The following is a 17,234-nucleotide window of genomic DNA, read 5'->3' on the forward strand; positions in this document are numbered from 1 at the left end:
ACTTAATCAAAACAAAAAAAAAATTGAATACTCTGAGAAAATTCTGTCAATCCTAAGCCACTGAGTAAATCCCCCAAACACTGCTCAAGATGATAAATCAATTAAAATTTAAGAAAAATCCTTATTCGAATGTGCTCTATTCTGCCTGACCCCTTCTTAGGAGTCGACTTCAGGAATGAAGGAGTCGACTCCTGACTGATGGAAGTCATCTCGAGTCGATTGGAACATCGACTCAAGACCCATAGATGGAAGAGTCGACCCCTCAAAGTGAGGAGTCAACCCCTGCGTCCAGAAGTCGACTCGTGTTGAGATCGAGTTGACCCCTGACTTGGAAAGACGAAATAAATCCCCAAATCGATTCGACTCCTTCCTCATCCCTTTTCTTGAGAGTCGACCTGCGAGCATTATCTCCGAGCTCCATCCTCCTCAAACTCCCTTCGAATCCTTGCTTCTCTCCTCTGTTTCACTCCTTCTTTTCTTCGAAATGCCGAGAAAGCAAGTTGTCCACCGAGCGGTGAAGAGAACCTCAGCCCCTGAAGCATCTGAGAGACGTTCAAAGGCTTGGAATGATGAACCTTCTCCTCCAGTCATACTGTCTCCTCATAGGCAAGTACCACTGGCCTCCCGACCTGCGTCCCTAGGAAGAAAAATAGATTTTAGGTTCTTAGAAGTTGAGGGATTTACCATAGGGCTTAGGATAAAAGCCATGGGATGGGAAACCCTATGTTCTCTGGACATTCCTACCTACCCAAACCTTGTTCGTGAGTTTTATGCCAATGTGAAGGCTAGGATAGGTAGCTTAGAAATAGTAGTCAAGGGTACTCGTATCATTCATAACTCAGAAACCCTAGGAAGAATTCTAGGTATGCCAACCACCGGTTCCACCCAAGACATCCTAGAAGACAGAGAAATGGGTATCCAGTGTATCCTAGATACAGAAAACTTAAGCCAATTTAAAGATATTTCGGCCAACCTACTCAGTGTGGAAAATAGATTACTTCACCATATAGTTAGCCGAATTTTGCTTCCCAAGACAGGTAGGTTTGATTTTATTTCAGAAAGGGACATCCTAGTGATGTTTCATATTCTAACCTCTCATCCCCTGAACCTTCCTTATGTTATGTTTAGGCATATGTTTGATTCAGCCACTAGACCTAAGGCATCCCTTCCCTATGGAATGCTTCTGACCCTAGTTTTTGAGGAGTTCGGAGTGGATATAGAGGGAGAATCATCAAAGAGCCTATCTTGTTGGGACACCTATAATGATCGGTCACTACATCGAATGAGATTCATAAAGAAAGACGGTCATTGGATCAGAAAAGATGAAGAAAGATCATCTACACCGGCAGCTGCGGAACCTAGTGAAATGGAGCCACCTGCGCAAAATAAAGAATCTTTTGATGCTCCCACTATAGAAACAATTCCTCCATCTCAGCAGGCCATTGAGATTAGACTTAATGCTGAGTAGCTCAGAGCACTGAGGGATGATATTTTAAGAGAACTGAGGAGTTCAACTAGTACACCCTCCACTGATCTGACCCCCTCAACTGCAGTAGTTTCACTGATGATTGCTGAAGTAAAGGAGGAATTATCTAGTTTGAGATGTCTTATTTAGGGTCAATACATGAGATTCTCAGATATTGAGGAAGATACAAGGAAGATGCAAGATTCAGTAAAATCAAAGTTGATAAAGCTAAATGAAGGAGCTGAAAAAGTAGCAAAGCTGTTTTAAATAAGCTTGACGAGAACACCGACAATGTAACCCAGCTGACCCAAACCTACAATAGGACTACTTCAGAAATTATTCAACAATTGGAAAATATCTATGAGGTAGTTCGTTTGCTTATGGAGTGCCAACGATGAACCTTGGGAGCCTCCTCTTCTTCTAGGCATCCACCTCCCTAAATTTGTACTCTTTTGAAAATCAATTGCAGTCCTTTTGGACTTTCAATCATTGTACTCAATTTTGTAATATTTACAATGAATTGAAAAGTTTTATTTTTATCCATGAGCTTGTGTATCTCTGTCACTCTCTCTTGTGCCATGTTGAAGGAGAAAATCAATATCAAAAATTGAAATGCAAACTTTAATAATGTATATATTCAAAATATAAGGAGGAGAAATGAATTAAGGGAAAAGAAGAAAACAAATTTTAGCTAATGTTCAGGGGGACACTTGCTAGAAAGTTCATAATTACCTTTAGCACATAACATCCTTGATACATTTTGTCTTGAACTGAAACTTTACTGATACATAAAAGAATTTATCACTGAACCACTTGCCAATGCATATTAATGTTTTTCTATCTTAAGTTTACCATGTTACATCATTCTAAACTCACATTAATGAACATTCCTCCTACTCAGGGGGAGAATTCCTTAAAATTATTTGTGTGAACCATTTCAATAGTCTTCTCGGCTTGATACATTTTCTTTTCAAACTCTTCAGATATTTTCTTAACACTGATAAATCTTTGATACATGAAAAATCATGATCATACATAATTCTTAATCCATAGGAAGTCATGATACATAGTTTTTACACATTCATGAAATGCTTGACATCTGAAAATTGTCTTACACTCAACCTCTCTTTACATTTTCATATTAAGGGGGAGAGAACTACTTTTCCAACTTTTTTTCCAACTTTTTGAAATGCTCTATCATTGGTATACCACTCAATTTTGATGTTGTCAAAAAGGGGGAGAATTATTTGAGTATATACTTTGTTGTGCTAAGATAGCTAGTTTACACGAATATATCTATATACACAATCTTTTTATTGTTGCATATACTCATAGTTTTGTCATTATCAAAAAGGGGGAGATTGTTGATCCTAGGTTTGATTTTGATGATCACAAAACCATGAATTATATTTACTAATGATTGTGTCTTTGGAAGAAAGAAAGAACTAGCATTTTATAAGATTTTTTGATAAAGAAAGAACCCGAAAGCATAGAAGAAGAGTCGACCCCTTCCATCCAAAGGTCGACCCTGAGAAGTCAAAATAAAAGAAAAGAAGAGCAAAGCACTGCGCTCGAGTCGACCCCAGCGAAGCTTGAGTCGACCCCAGCAAAAGATGAGTCGGCTCCAGACAACCCGCAGGAAAGAAACAGAAAGAGGTTTCTGTCGGATTGAGACCGAGCAGACTCGAAGGATTCTCGAGTCGACTCAAGTTGATCATGAGTCGACCCCAGATAGCCCGCAGAGAAGGAGACAGAAGAAATGGTTTCTGTCTGACTGAGAGGGCCGACTCAAAGGATTCTCGAGTCGACTCAAATGGATCACGAGTCGACCCCATACAGATGGGAGTCGACCCCAGATATGTCTTAGGGCAAAGATAGAAAGCAGCTGAAAATAGCCAAGCTCTAGAGTCGACCCAACGCAGATCTGAGTCGACCACTGGACAGCTTAAGTTGGCCCCAATATTAAAGGAGTCGACTCCTTAAGAGTCTCAGAAAATTTCAGAGAGTAGCAAAAACCAGCCAAGCCTAAGTGTCGACCCCACCCAGATTCAAGTCGACCTCTGGACAACACGAGTCGACCCCAGAACAAGTGGAGTCGACCCCTTAAGTTGCATAGAGCAAATCCAGAGAGAAGCTAAAGTCGCAGGCAAGCAAGAGCCGACTCCAAGACTTACCTAGTCAACTCGTGAGGAACACGAGTTGACCCCTGAAATCAGGAGTCGACCCCAGGCGACGGGATGAAGCTGCAACAGCTATTTTTCCATGGCAACGGTAGTTTGTTTTCATCTCCAACGGCTCTATTTCATCTCCAACGGCTCTAAAATAATTCTCAAGTGTTTCTAAGGTATAAATACAAGGGAACCAAGTGGATTAAAAGTGAGCTTAACGACCAAACTTTAAAACATCAATTTGAGAGCCCAAAATCCAGAGTATTGAAGTGAGCAAACCATTGGAAGCATCAAGTTCAATCATTCTACATCAATTCTCACCTCTGAAAGTTGGTGAAGCATTCAAGATATCTTTCTACACCAACGACTACTCTATTGCTCCTATCACTGTTTGTATCTATTCTTTTACTATTTGAGCAATGGTGTGTTTAAATTCTTCCTATCTTATTTGTTCTAGTTTCGGAGGGTTCTGAAACTTGGGGGAAGGTCTTGTCCAAACCTTAATTAGACTGTGTAAAGGTTTTGGTTGGTGAACCTTGGAAAAACCAACTGGGTTAGTTGTGATCCCAGAAAACAATTAGTTAGGTTCTAGTCGATGATCCCGTAAAACCGATCGGATTCGTTGTGATCCCGGAAAAACAACAAGCTGGTTGTGAGCTTGTAAAACAACCAGACTATAATCGGGATGATTATAGTGAAATTCCTAAGAAGTCTTGGGAAGTGGACGTAGGTGCAAGATTGGCACCGAACCACTATAAAATTCCTGTCTTTGTGTTGTTTTTTAGTTCCAATTGCTTTCTCATCTAGACTCTATTACTGCATATAATTAAAATCAAGAAAGCTTTCCTAATCAACACTAGACAACTTATAAACATCCAATGAACAACTGCCTAATATCTTATTCTTGCAATTAACTCTAAATGTGTTAAAGCTTAAATTTCAAATAGGGTAAATTTCTTTCAAACCCAATTCACCCCCCCTCTTAGGCTGCATATCTGGGCAATAATTTTAGATCTGAAATGAGATTATTAATTAAGTTCTAAACTCAATTAATCTTACACCCAGCTAATCTTCGAATGCCCATCGAATAGGCTCTGAAGATTACTCTGTGAAGAGCCCCAAAAGAAGTTTAACCCTCGGTGATTGGAACCTATAAGATATATCTTTGGATCTAGATTCATACCTTTATAAAATCTGAAAGTAATGGATCTGATGCTCGAGCTTCATAGCCACACACTCATCTGGCCTCTACGAGTAATCCACGTGAAGCTCCTGGAGTGATCCAATCCCACGGAAGTGCTAGCTTGCGTAGGATCTTCCTTTGCTGAATTTTGATGCTATCAACTTTTGATTCACCTTCTTGGAAGAACATGGAGGAATCGTTAGTAGGAATTGAAGACGACTTATATATGATCTAAAGGCTCTTATCAGGGACCCCTATCAGCTATGGCGAGATGGACTTAGAGGAGGATGAAATGGCGAGATGGACACGGCTGAATTTCATTATTTTGGTGACATGAGGAGATCATCCTTTTAAAGGCACACCATCTGATCATTTGAATTCAAAATTCAAATGAAAATCTGGTATCTTGTTGGTGCATGAAGGGGTTGGTGTTAACAAGATAGATTATCTTGTTTGAATTGAAAATTCAAACAATAAATGGTTCATGCGAGTGAGATAAGATCGAAATGGATGGTGCTGATTTTCCATTCAATTTTAATTTGAAATTCCATTGATAATCATCCAGCCATTCCAGCACATCTCCCATGATCCAAATCCCATCACTTTTCATTGAAAATCCACGTTCGGATTGAATTCCTCGAGTTCAACCCATCCGCGAGTTCTAGGATTTTTAGAAAGAGTCGACCTTCCCAATCTCGAGTCGACTCGAGTCGACTCCTTCCCCTTCGAGCCGACTCCAAAGTCCACCCAAGTTGACCCAAGAGCTTCGTAGGTCGACCCCAGCTAAGACGATAGGGAGCTTCTTCCCCTGATACGCCCAGCGAGTCGATTCTAAAAAAACTCGAGTCGACCCCAAGGAAACTCGAGTCGACCCCATCTGGGAAAATAAAAGAAGTCGTTCTCTGGATTCTCTGAGAGAGTCGACCTCAGCCAAGCTTAAGTCGACCCCAGCCCATCTCAAGTCGACCCCTCTTTACTTCAATTTGGCTCATCCTTAGTCCATTTACTCAATCAAATTGAGTTTATTAGTAATCTAATTACTAATTAATCCTTCAATAATTACTTTAATTATTTTATAGGATAATTTGCCAATCGAATTGATCAAATTATTTTTGAATAATTCTCAATCATCCATCAGCTATCTTGATCAATCAAAAAACTTCAATGCGTGTGACCTCATAGGTTCGAACCTAAGCCGGTAGTACAGAAACGACTTTCTGCAATAATCGATGTGACCATATAGCAATTATACCCGACGTTCGGATAGGCCGAATATATGCGAAGCAAATATTCTGAAATTCTGGATCATGGTTACTATATAATTCATCCCTTTGACTCCTAATGCTAGGATGATCTTAGAGTTCTGTTAACTCTCTAATCAGTACATCCACTATGTGATCAACTTTAGAAATCCTGTGACTCATCATAAGGATTATCCTGTCCAAGATTTTGCTAAATTGAACACAAAGCATTATCTCCTATTTCTAGGAGGGGTCAATTCCATCTTGACTCACGCACCGATTTTGCAAGTACTTGACTGCACCCAGTAACCTTCCGTCACAAAATTAGAAATTCTGCTAGTCCGGTACCAAAGTACAGTGAGTTGCTTGCTAATCACTGTGGTGATCTCAGGTCTGAGGGATACTTACACCCATATCTACTCGAAACATCTCTTGATAGTAGAGCATTCCGAAATTGATCACGTTCAGTAAAATATACTCGTACACTTCACCTATGGGATATATCAGTGTCTCCACACTTCTTGGTTAAGAGGACAACCAACGTATATGTCACACAACGACCTAATCTTGATAATATTGTCATCCTAGTAATAGCATATCATTTGGTCGCGAACAGGTTTAAAGACTTGAAGATAAATCCTCCTTTATTATATAATTAGTCCTAAGGACTTCATCATATAAGAGTTCATATACAATGAAATGATGAATAATGCCAAATAATGCTTTATTAATTTGGCAATTTATTTACAAAATTCAATCATCAACATATTGACGATTGACACTTAGGATATGATTCCCAACAAGAATATTGGAGCAAGCCAAGGATTTCTCATATAGATTTCTCCGAGAAAAGCAAGCCGCCAACCAGCTTCGGGACAAGTGGATCATAACAAAGGACTTGCTCGGTGAGGTAAGTAGCCGACAAGTCTCGCATGCTGAATTTTTTGCTAGAAATTTTTATTCCTGCATTTGTCTTGCTCTGGGTAGAATTTCATTTTGTGCCTTCTAATATTCATTTCAGCCCTCATGAAATGGATTGAAGGGACTTCTAATTAGACATTCTTGGTATGTATGAGGGTTTTGATAATATCATGATCTCATTATAAGTCCACCTTAAAATTATTATTGAGGGGCGAAATAATTCGGATGGCTATTATTTTTTAACATCTGTCAAGGATGTAATTATTTGGATGATTGTTATTGTTGTGGTTGAAATTTGGCCTGAGGGTGACCATGCCAGAGGAATCCGAGAAGCCACCGGTCGGGACGGAGAAAGGGAGCCACCTCCTACGCTTCGACGTACCTGCATAAAGCCTTGGCCGGAGATTCCGGCGAGAGCCCTCCGATGGTTAAATTAGCAGAATTTTTGGAGAGGTTTCTCAGTGTTTTGAATTGCTTTGTATTGCTTTTTATGGCCTCCTTTAGGGCCTTTCCCTACCCCCTTTTTATAGGGTGAGAGTCTCGGCCGTTACCTAAAATCTCGGGCCGAGCTGTGATCAGCTAGCCATTAGCTGGAGACGGCATGAATCACAGAGATCAATCCCGCGGGCAGAAGATTCGGGAGATATCTTTTCAGATTTGTTCCGAAAATTTGCGGGATCTTCGACGGGATCAAAGTTGACAGGGCCGAGATCAGCTCGACCTTTAGCGGGGTCCGAGGTCGGCCTGGCCTCTGGCCGAGGTTGGCTCGGCCTTCGGCGGGGCCGAGAACCGGCCTGCTCGGCTCTGAGGTCTGCTTAGCAGAAATTAGGTGGTTCCCCGCTGGAGTAGGACGATCCATTTTGCCTCTCATCATTTGCCTCCCGACTTCCGAGTTCGAGTCATTATTTGGCATGAGCGAAGGACGTAACCGAGTTGTCGATCGTTCTGTGCTATAGCCAAATATTCGTGAAGGTGTACGTGCCGAGTGGGGTACACCTCTCGTATCATTGGAGCTAATGGCTTCATGCCGAGCTTCCCGAGTCGAGCTCGTCTTGCTTTGTGTCTTGTGTTGGATTTTTGTGCTCGGCTAACAGAATCCGAACTGCATAACTTAGGTACTAGCTTGGCTGTCACGTAACTAGGTAATTTTGGCTAAGTCACTGTGCTCGGCATTCGCTTCCAACTTAGACTTAGGATAAGATATATAATTTTTGCAAAGTTGATGAAGAGATCACTACATCTGAGCTCGTCTGCTGGCGAACTCTAGGCACCGAGGTCGGACATCAGGTCTGCTTCGGACCTTTACGCGAAAATTGAGATCGGGACCTGTTTAACTTTTGCACTGTAGTTTGCTAGGGTATCTTTTAGGTAGAAAGTCGTCGTGAGTTTTGATGCATTTTAACCTTGTAGATCTTTTTAGGCTTTAACTTGGGTGCTCAAACTAAGGTCGAGGTGCCCTCAAATTTTTTCTGAGGTCAAGAGAGCCTCTTCGGCTCGCGGTCGACGCAGCAGGGCGCCCCGAGCTCGGGCTGGGGCATCATTGCATGTTCCTGCAATTGAGGGAGCCTCTTTGGCTCGCGGTCGACATTGCAGGGCACCCCGAGCTCAGGTTAGGGCATCATGCCTAGATCGTTACGCCTTTCGTGCGGGTCGGAACTTACCTAACAAGAAATTTCGCTATCATAGGACTGTTATAGTTACAGCCGCCGTTCATCGAGGCTTCGGTCACCCGTTTTCCTGTTATCAGGTCACCAAGTTTCTGGGCCTTTTGGCATTGGGCAGGCGTCAACCCCCATACATGGTATTACGACTTTGCGGAGATTAATGCTTTTGGTAAACAGTCGCCCGGTCCGGGTCACTGCGACCCCCTTTGTGAGGAGGCACCCCTTCTTCCGAAGTTATGGGGCTATTTTGTCGAGTTCCCTAGAGAGAGTTGTCTTGCACCCATTGGTGTTCTCTACCTACCCACCTGTATCGATTTTGGGTACAGGTACCCTTTTGTTGAAGATTGTTCGAGCTTTTTCTAGGAGTATGGCATGGGTTACTTCAGTGCCGTAGCACTTGGTACTTAGGCATTGGCTCGAGGCATTTTCTCTACCCCTTCTTACCCTGAAAAAGTAGGGTCATCTTGCATCCTTGAACCGATAACCATCTTTCGGCTAACCTAGCCTCCTCCGACCCTCGGGACCAACAAGGGGTAATACAAGAATATTCACTTGTTGTCCATCGACTACGCCTTTCGGCCTGATCTTAAGCCCTGACTCACCATCCATAGACGAACCTTGCGGAGGAACCCTTAGGTTTTCGGGACATTGGATTCTCACCAATGTTTGCATTACTCAAGCTGACATTCTCGCTTCCGCTTCATCCACACCTGCTTGTGCGGGGTGCTTCCCTCTAAGGCGGAACGCTCCCCTACCGATGCATTTTATCTTTAATCGCTCTTCCATGATAAATCTCCAAGTCAAGCTAATTTTTTGGATCTGTAAAAATGGTAAGAAATCATATAATGAGCTAGACAGCCCGGTAAGTAATAAAAACCTTAACTAGATAATTTGTGTAATAACAAAAAAATATAAATTACAATAAATCCGTATAAAGACATAATCAATTCCATTTCAAAACACAAATTCATTAAAATCCATATCTTTCCAATATTTGTATACATAATCATAAATCTGATTTGAAACAAATCATATTCAACTCAACAGTATTAAACTATAGCCACACTTATACTCTGTAGTTAGGCTAGAAATAGAAATGTACTTATACCCTACTGTTGACTAGAGTTGGGCACTGGGCCGGGCCGCCCACGGCCCGGCACGGCCCGGCACGAAGCGGGCCGTGCCTTGCTACAGTGCCGGGCCGTGCCTGGCACGGCCCATTTGAGAGGGTCGTGCTGGGTCACAGGGTACTGGCCCGCGGGCCGAGCCCGGCACGGCCCGCTTCGGGCCTGGGCCGGCACGGCCCGCTCTAGGCCCGCGGGCCAGCCCGGCACGGCCCATAAGGGCCTGGGCCGGGCTGGCCCGCGGGCCTGGCACGGTCCGGGCCTGGGCCCGGCCCGGCCCGATAAAAATTAATGCTTCATAAATTTCCTAAAAAAATTAATAAATATTGAAAACTAAGGATTTATGAATATAAAGCCACCTTAATGGTGGGGGGTTTGGCATAGACCCCTACCAGTTTATTAATTTAAATCAAAATGGTACATGAAGGGAGGTTTGGACCTTGGTCTGACCTCTAGAATACAATAAGAAACTAAAAAAGGGCCGAGGTTTGGACCTTGGTCTGACCTCCAGAATACAATAAAAATGTACAATTATAAAAAATTAAGAAATCTTACTAATCATCAGTGATTCAGTGAATCAGTATTCAGTCTTCAGTCTTCAGTAGTGTTTGTATCATCATCATCAGAGGATGTTGTATTATGTCCACCTTTATCTTGAAGTCTTGCCTCAGCATCCAACCAATCCTTGAAGCAGAGAAGCATCTCCACCGTTTCGCCCGTCATCCTACTTCTCTTTTCGTCAAGAACACGCCGACCTGCACTAAAAGCGGATTCCGATGCTACCGTGGACATCGGCACAGCTAAAATATCGCGTGCAATTGCAGACATAACAGGATATTGATTTCTAACACTCTTCCACCAAGATAATACATCTAGATTCTCTATTTGATTTTCATCATATGCAGACTGAAGATCATTTCGTAAATAAAATTCTAGTTCACTACTTAAAGATGAAGAAGATGAAGAGGAACTTGAAGCATGTGTGTGTCTTCTCTGTGCAATGAATGAAAAAATAGATGACGAACGAGAACTACTAGAAGAAGAAATAGAGGTTTGTATTTGTGTTCTAGATCCACGAATTTTTTCATCATATATAGCATAAATATCATAAAGAAGTTGTTTTACCTCATCTTTAGCAGATTCAGAATCTTGATTCATATTTTCAGAATATGCATCAAGTAAAATTAGCACGCCATTTAATTTAACTCTAGGATCAAATACAGCAGCTAAGTTATGCATAGGACATATCTTGTCCCAATACTCATTCCATTTAGATTCCATTAGGTCAATAATAGGCATTAAAATATCATCATATCTATGTTCTGCAAATTTTTGGCTAATTATATATGCTTGTTGTAAAAATGAACATGAAGTAGGGTAATAAATACCAGAAAGAACATTGGTAGCATTATAAAAACTAAGCAAAAAATCTTCCAAAATTTTTCCTTTATTCCAATCAGTTTCAGACAATGTAAAGCCTAATCCACGATCATTAATATATGCACTTAATAAGTTTTTATATGGGTATGCATCATGTATCATGCTATATGTGGAGTTCCAATGAGTAATTACATCAAGTTTAAATTTTTTAAAACGTTTACCATGATTTATGCATAATTCCTTAAATTCTTGAAGTCTTGATCTTGAAGCATGAATAAAAAAAACTGCATTTCTAATTTTTGAAATCACATCTTGAATCATGCCCATGCCAGCTTGAACAGAAAGATTTAAGATATGACATGCACATCTAATATGCAGTCAATTTCCATCTAATATGGGATGCAATGAGTCTTTTAATAATGCAACAGCAGAATTATTATTAGATGCATTATCAAAAGTAATAGACATAATTTTATCATTAATATTATATGAACATGCAGTTTGATAAATAATATTTGAAATTTGTTGCCCAGAATGTGGAAAATCAAAAGCACGAAAAGCAAGAATACGTTTATTTAATTGCCAATCATTATCAATATAATGAGCAGTAATGGCAATAAAACAATTACTACCTACAGATGCTGACCAAATATCAGAAGTTAATGAAATTTTTACATTTAAAGTAGAAAGTGTTTCAATTAAATTTTGTTTCATTGCTAAAAAGTTGGTCATAGCTACTCTTCTAAATGTACGCCTACTAGTTCTTTTGTAAGCAGGTTGTAGGTTTAATTGAACATATTCTTCAAAATTAAAAGATTCACATAAACTAAAAGATAATTCATCCTTAACTATCCATTTTACAAGTGCTTTTCTTTGATTTTCATGATTATATGCAAAATTACCTACAAGTAATCCCCCTTGTATATTAAGGGTACTTTGAGTTTGAGCATGAGAATCATGCATCCTATGACTCTCTTGATGTCTTTTTAAATGCCCTGTTCCCCCACTACTACTACAACTATAAAGTTTGGCACATTTTTTACATCTAGCTTTCCAGACTCCATCAACCATAACTCTATCAAATTCATTCCATACAGCACTAGTCCTCTTACGAGAAGAGGTTTGATCTTCACTCGGTTCACCAGTTCTAGAGGAACTAGGAACATGGGGTTAGGGATTAGTTTCTTCTCCCTCAGAAACAGGAATGCCAAACTGACTTTCCTCAAAAGATGACATATCTATGATTAATTCAAAAAATAAAAACTAACCGCAAGGAGGAATTGAGTAGAGAGTCGGAAGGCAGAGGCAGAGCCGAGATTCCGAGCTTCCTCTTGTGCTCTCAACAGAAGCGACCTTCTCTTCTCAACAGGAACCTCCTCTTGTGTAGCACTTGAACAAACTAAAAATTAAATTGCTAGAAGAGCACTTTAGAAGAGAGAAATAATAGCAGTAGAGAAGGAGAGAATGAGAGGTTTGGTGTGGTGAGAATGAGGGAGGAATGGGCTATTTATAGAAGCCCAAAAATTTTTTTTCCCAAAATACCCCTCAATTCAGCCGTTATTGGACTGTTGGGAGGGGTAAAATGGACTTTTTCCTGAAAATAGCCGTTGGAAACGGCTATTTTCCTCCCCCCTCTCCAGACGGGCCGTGCCGGCACGGCCCGTCTGGAGCCGTTGCGGGCCGTGCCAGGCACGGCCCGTTTGAAGCCGTTGCGGGCCGTGCCTGGCACGGCCCGTTTGCGCCCGTTACGGGCCGTGCCTGGCACGGCCCGTGGCGTGCCGTGCCCGGCCCGTGGCGTGCCGTGCCCGGCCCGTGGCGTGCCGTGCCCGGCCCGGCCCGCCAATAGACGGGCCTGGGGCCGGGCCGGGCAGGCGTTCCGTGCTGGACGGGCCGTGCCAGGCACAGCCCGCTTCATAAGCGGGCCGGGCCAGGCACGGCCCGTTTAGTCCTTTGGCCCGGTGGGCCTGGGCCGGGCCGGCCCGGCACGGCCCGTTGCCCAACACTACTGTTGACCCCCTAATGGATTTTGATGAATACAAAACACTATAGTATAATTTCCGTTATATTAACAATTTACTTGAGCATTTCAAGTGTTTAACTAAGAATATTGTTAAGGATTGTCAAGGCATGTTCCCATATTTTTCGGCAGATTTATTAAAGATTTTTGAGATGAAGAAAATGGATCAGGGGCAGCCGAGACGTCTTCGGTTTGTTCCAGAGACGTCTCTAGCACGCAGAGAAGAAGCTGGGACGTCTGGAGACGTCCCCAGCACCTGCCGAGGCGTCTCGCAGGGTCGGAGTCGACTCCCGGCTTTCCAGAGTCGACTCTCTCAGAGACGGCAGAAAGGCCGATTTCAAGGGATGCGCGCGAGTCGTCTTCTAAGGACGCGGAGCCGACTCTCTCAGGGATTCCAGAGGACCTGCTTTTTCGTTGAGAAAACGTCGGAGCCGTCTCCGACGTCGCGAAGTCGTCCCCACGCATAAAGCACAAAAATCCCGAGACGTCCCCCGAGGCATGCGAGCCGACTCTCTCAGAAAAACAGAAAAATAAGAAATCGAGCTGTTCTTCATCGGAGTCGTCTCCAGAAAGCACCGAGTCGACTCCAACATTGTCAAAAGATTTTTTATACAGCCGAGACATCTCTCGTTCAAACGGAGACGTCTCCGGAATGCCTGGGACGCGACTGACACATTTTTGCAGGTTTGTTTGAAATTCTAACGGCTATATTTTTGTGTCTAACGGATCTATTGCTTGTAGAAGTATAAAAAGGAGCTTTTAAGTGCATAACAAAAAAAATTTCTCACCAACCAAACACAAGAGCATTCAAGAGAGAAGAAAGAGAAAGAGTCTAAGGGAGTTGGTGCTTTCAAGAGGAGAAATCAAGTGCATTCAAGTCTTCTTCATCTGATTTCGTGCTCATCTACTCACTCCCACTCGGCAATCAAAGCTCGCATTCAAGCCGACGTAATCCACATCGGAAGAACCACCATCATCCACACTTTCAACGGCAAAGAGGGTTCTTCCGGTTTTGTTGTTCTTCATCGTTTTATTTGCTTTCATAGAAGCTTTTAAATTCTTGTAAAGCACTTGAACATTGTGCTTGTTCCAGTCAAGGGACTTGGAACAAGGGTTAGGCGTCCCAAGCCTAGTTTAAATTGGGGGATTGTAGGGTTCGTTGTTAGCCCGGGTTAAAACAACGAGTTGGGTAGTTCACTCGAAAAACTACCGGACTGTAATCGCCGATTATAGTGAAAAATTCCCAAAGGTGTTTGGGGAGTGGATGTAGGAGCAGTGGAAGCTCCGAACCACTATAAACCTCTGTGTTTGCGATTGATTGTGCTTACCACTTTAATTTTACTTTTGCACCTACACTTGTGTGTATTGTTTAATTAGACAAAATTTTTAAAACACCCAATTCACCCCCCTCTTGGGTGACCAACTCTGGGCAACAAGTGGTATCAGAGCAGGTGCTCTGTGTATTCTTGAAGACCTAACCGTCTTTGCCAAAGATCAAGATGGCAACACCCTTCAACAATGTTCCTGCTGAGGGGCAGGCTACCAATAGACCTCCACTTTTCAATGGGACAAATTATTCCTATTGGAAAACTAGAATAAGAATTTTTGTTCAAGCACAAGATTATGCCTTGTGGAGGGCTATAATCAAAGGACCACACGAACCATCTCACACAGTTAATGGCGTTCAGGTTCCCAAACCTGAGGAGGATTGGGATGAGAATGATAGCAAGATGGTTCAACTCAATGCAAGAGCCATGAATACATTGTTTTGTGCTCTAGATGTAAATGAGTTTAATAGAGTCTCCACCTGTAGTTCCGCCAAGGAAATATGGGATAGGCTTGAAGTTACCCACGAGGGTACTAATCAAGTCAAGGAGTCTAAAATGAACATTCTAGTTCACAAATATGAATTATTTAAGATGGAACCCAACGAAACTATTTCATGCATGTTCACACGCTTCACTGATATAATTAATGGTCTAAAGAATTTGGGTAAATCTTACACTAATTCAGAACTTGTGAGGAAAATTCTCAGGTCCTTACCAAAAATTTGGGAAGCAAAGGTCACGGCGATTGTAGAAGCCAAAGACCTCAACACCTTGGCACTTGAAGAACTATTGGGCTCATTGATGACGCATGAGCTTATAATGAAGCAACATGAAGAAGATGTGCCAAAGAAGAAGACAATCGCCCTCAAGACCATTTCAAGTAATTGTGAAGAAGAAAGCAGTGAAAGTGAAGAGGGAAGTGAAGATGAAGACTTGGCCTTAATAGTAAGGAAGTTCAAAAAATTCATAAGAAGAAAGAAGGCCTTCCCAAGAAAGAAGTTTGGAGGGAGAAATGATTGGAAAAAGGAAAAAGAAAAAGAAAGAGACCCAATCATATGTTATGATTGCAAGAGACCGGGACACATCCGCTCCGAATGCCCTCAACAGAAGAAGCACTATGGAAAGAAGAAGAAGAAGGCGTTGAAAGCAACTTGGGATGATAGTGACACATCCTCCTCCGAGGAAGAGAAGGAAGAGACCGCCAATTTGTGTTTCATGGCATTCGACGACGATGAGGTATGTCAAAGCTCAACTACAGATTTTACTTTAGAAGAATTATATGAAGCTTTCCAAGAACTCATGAATGATTGTAGTATGTTAGGAGTAAAAAATAAAGAACTAAAGGCCTCCAATCAAACACTGAAGGATGACATTAAAAACCTATTGATTGAAAAGGAAAATTATGAAAATGATAGCATTATTGACCTAAAGGATAAAATTTCAGAACTTAGCATTAAGTATGAAACGGCAAATACACTCATTAGGGAATTAAATCTAAGAGTCAAATTCCTACTCACTAGTAATACTTCACTTGCACAAAATGTCGAATCCCTTAAAAATGATAAGGAAGTATTAGCTAAAGAAAATTTGGACCTTAAGGATGAGCTACACAAGTATAAACCAATTCTGCAGAAATTTACACATAGCTCGAAAAAATTAAATCTTATTCTATCCAATCAAAGAGCTGTTTTTAATAAAGCCGGATTAGGATACAAAACTAGCAAACAACAAAAATATCTAAAGAACTTTTTTGTAAAAGCAAAAGATGTCAAAACTGAAAAACCTACATGCTTTTACTGTGGAAAAAGTGGACATAAAGCTTATTCTTGCGTTCAAAGAAAGATTCAAACTAATAAGAACACATTTGTAAAGGGTAAAAACACAACCAAAATGTGGGTTCCTAAGGGAACCAACTACACTAACCAAGAAGGACCCAAGAAAACTTGGGTACCTAAGAGCTTCACATGATTATTTTGCAGATATGCCTTGCAGCCGGGAGCAAAAAGAGAATGTGGTATCTTGATAGCGGTTGCTCAAGGCATATGACCGATGACAAGAGCCTCTTCGTCACCTTGAAATCAAAAGAAGGAGGAGTAGTCATATTTGGAGACAATGCTAAAGGTCAAATCATTGGCGTTGGTAAAATCTCCATATCACCCTCCTCATTTATTGACAATGTATTGTTAGTTAATGGATTAAAACATAATTTATTAAGTATAAGTCAATTTTGTGACAAGGGCTTCAAAGTGTCATTTGAATCTTCTCTATGCATAATTAGTAGTCCAATTGACAATGAGATCATACTTATGGGACATACGCTTGGAAATGTTTACATGGTAGATCTTGATGATCTCACCATGAAAGATGGCCAATGTCTTGTAGCCATGGATGCCAAGGTCAATGAGACTAGCTGGTTATGGCATCGTAGGTTAGGACATGCTAGCATGGATTTAATTTCTAAATTGATTACAAAAGATCTAGTTAAAGGACTACCAAAAATAGACTTTGAAAAGAACAAAATTTGTGCTGCATGTCAACTAGGAAAACAAACAAGAAGCTCTTTCAAACCTAAGAACATAGTCTCAACATCAAAATCCTTAGAACTAATTCACATGGATTTATTTGGACCCACTAGAACTGCTAGTCTAGGGGGTAAGAAGTTTGGTCTTGTAATTGTTGATGACTTTTCACGTTTTACATGGGTTTCATTTCTTGCCCACAAAGATGAGTCCTTTTCCGCTTT

This window comes from Phoenix dactylifera, unplaced genomic scaffold (assembly GCF_009389715.1).
Source record: "Phoenix dactylifera cultivar Barhee BC4 unplaced genomic scaffold, palm_55x_up_171113_PBpolish2nd_filt_p 000202F, whole genome shotgun sequence".
Classification (NCBI taxonomy): Eukaryota; Viridiplantae; Streptophyta; class Magnoliopsida; order Arecales; family Arecaceae; genus Phoenix; species Phoenix dactylifera.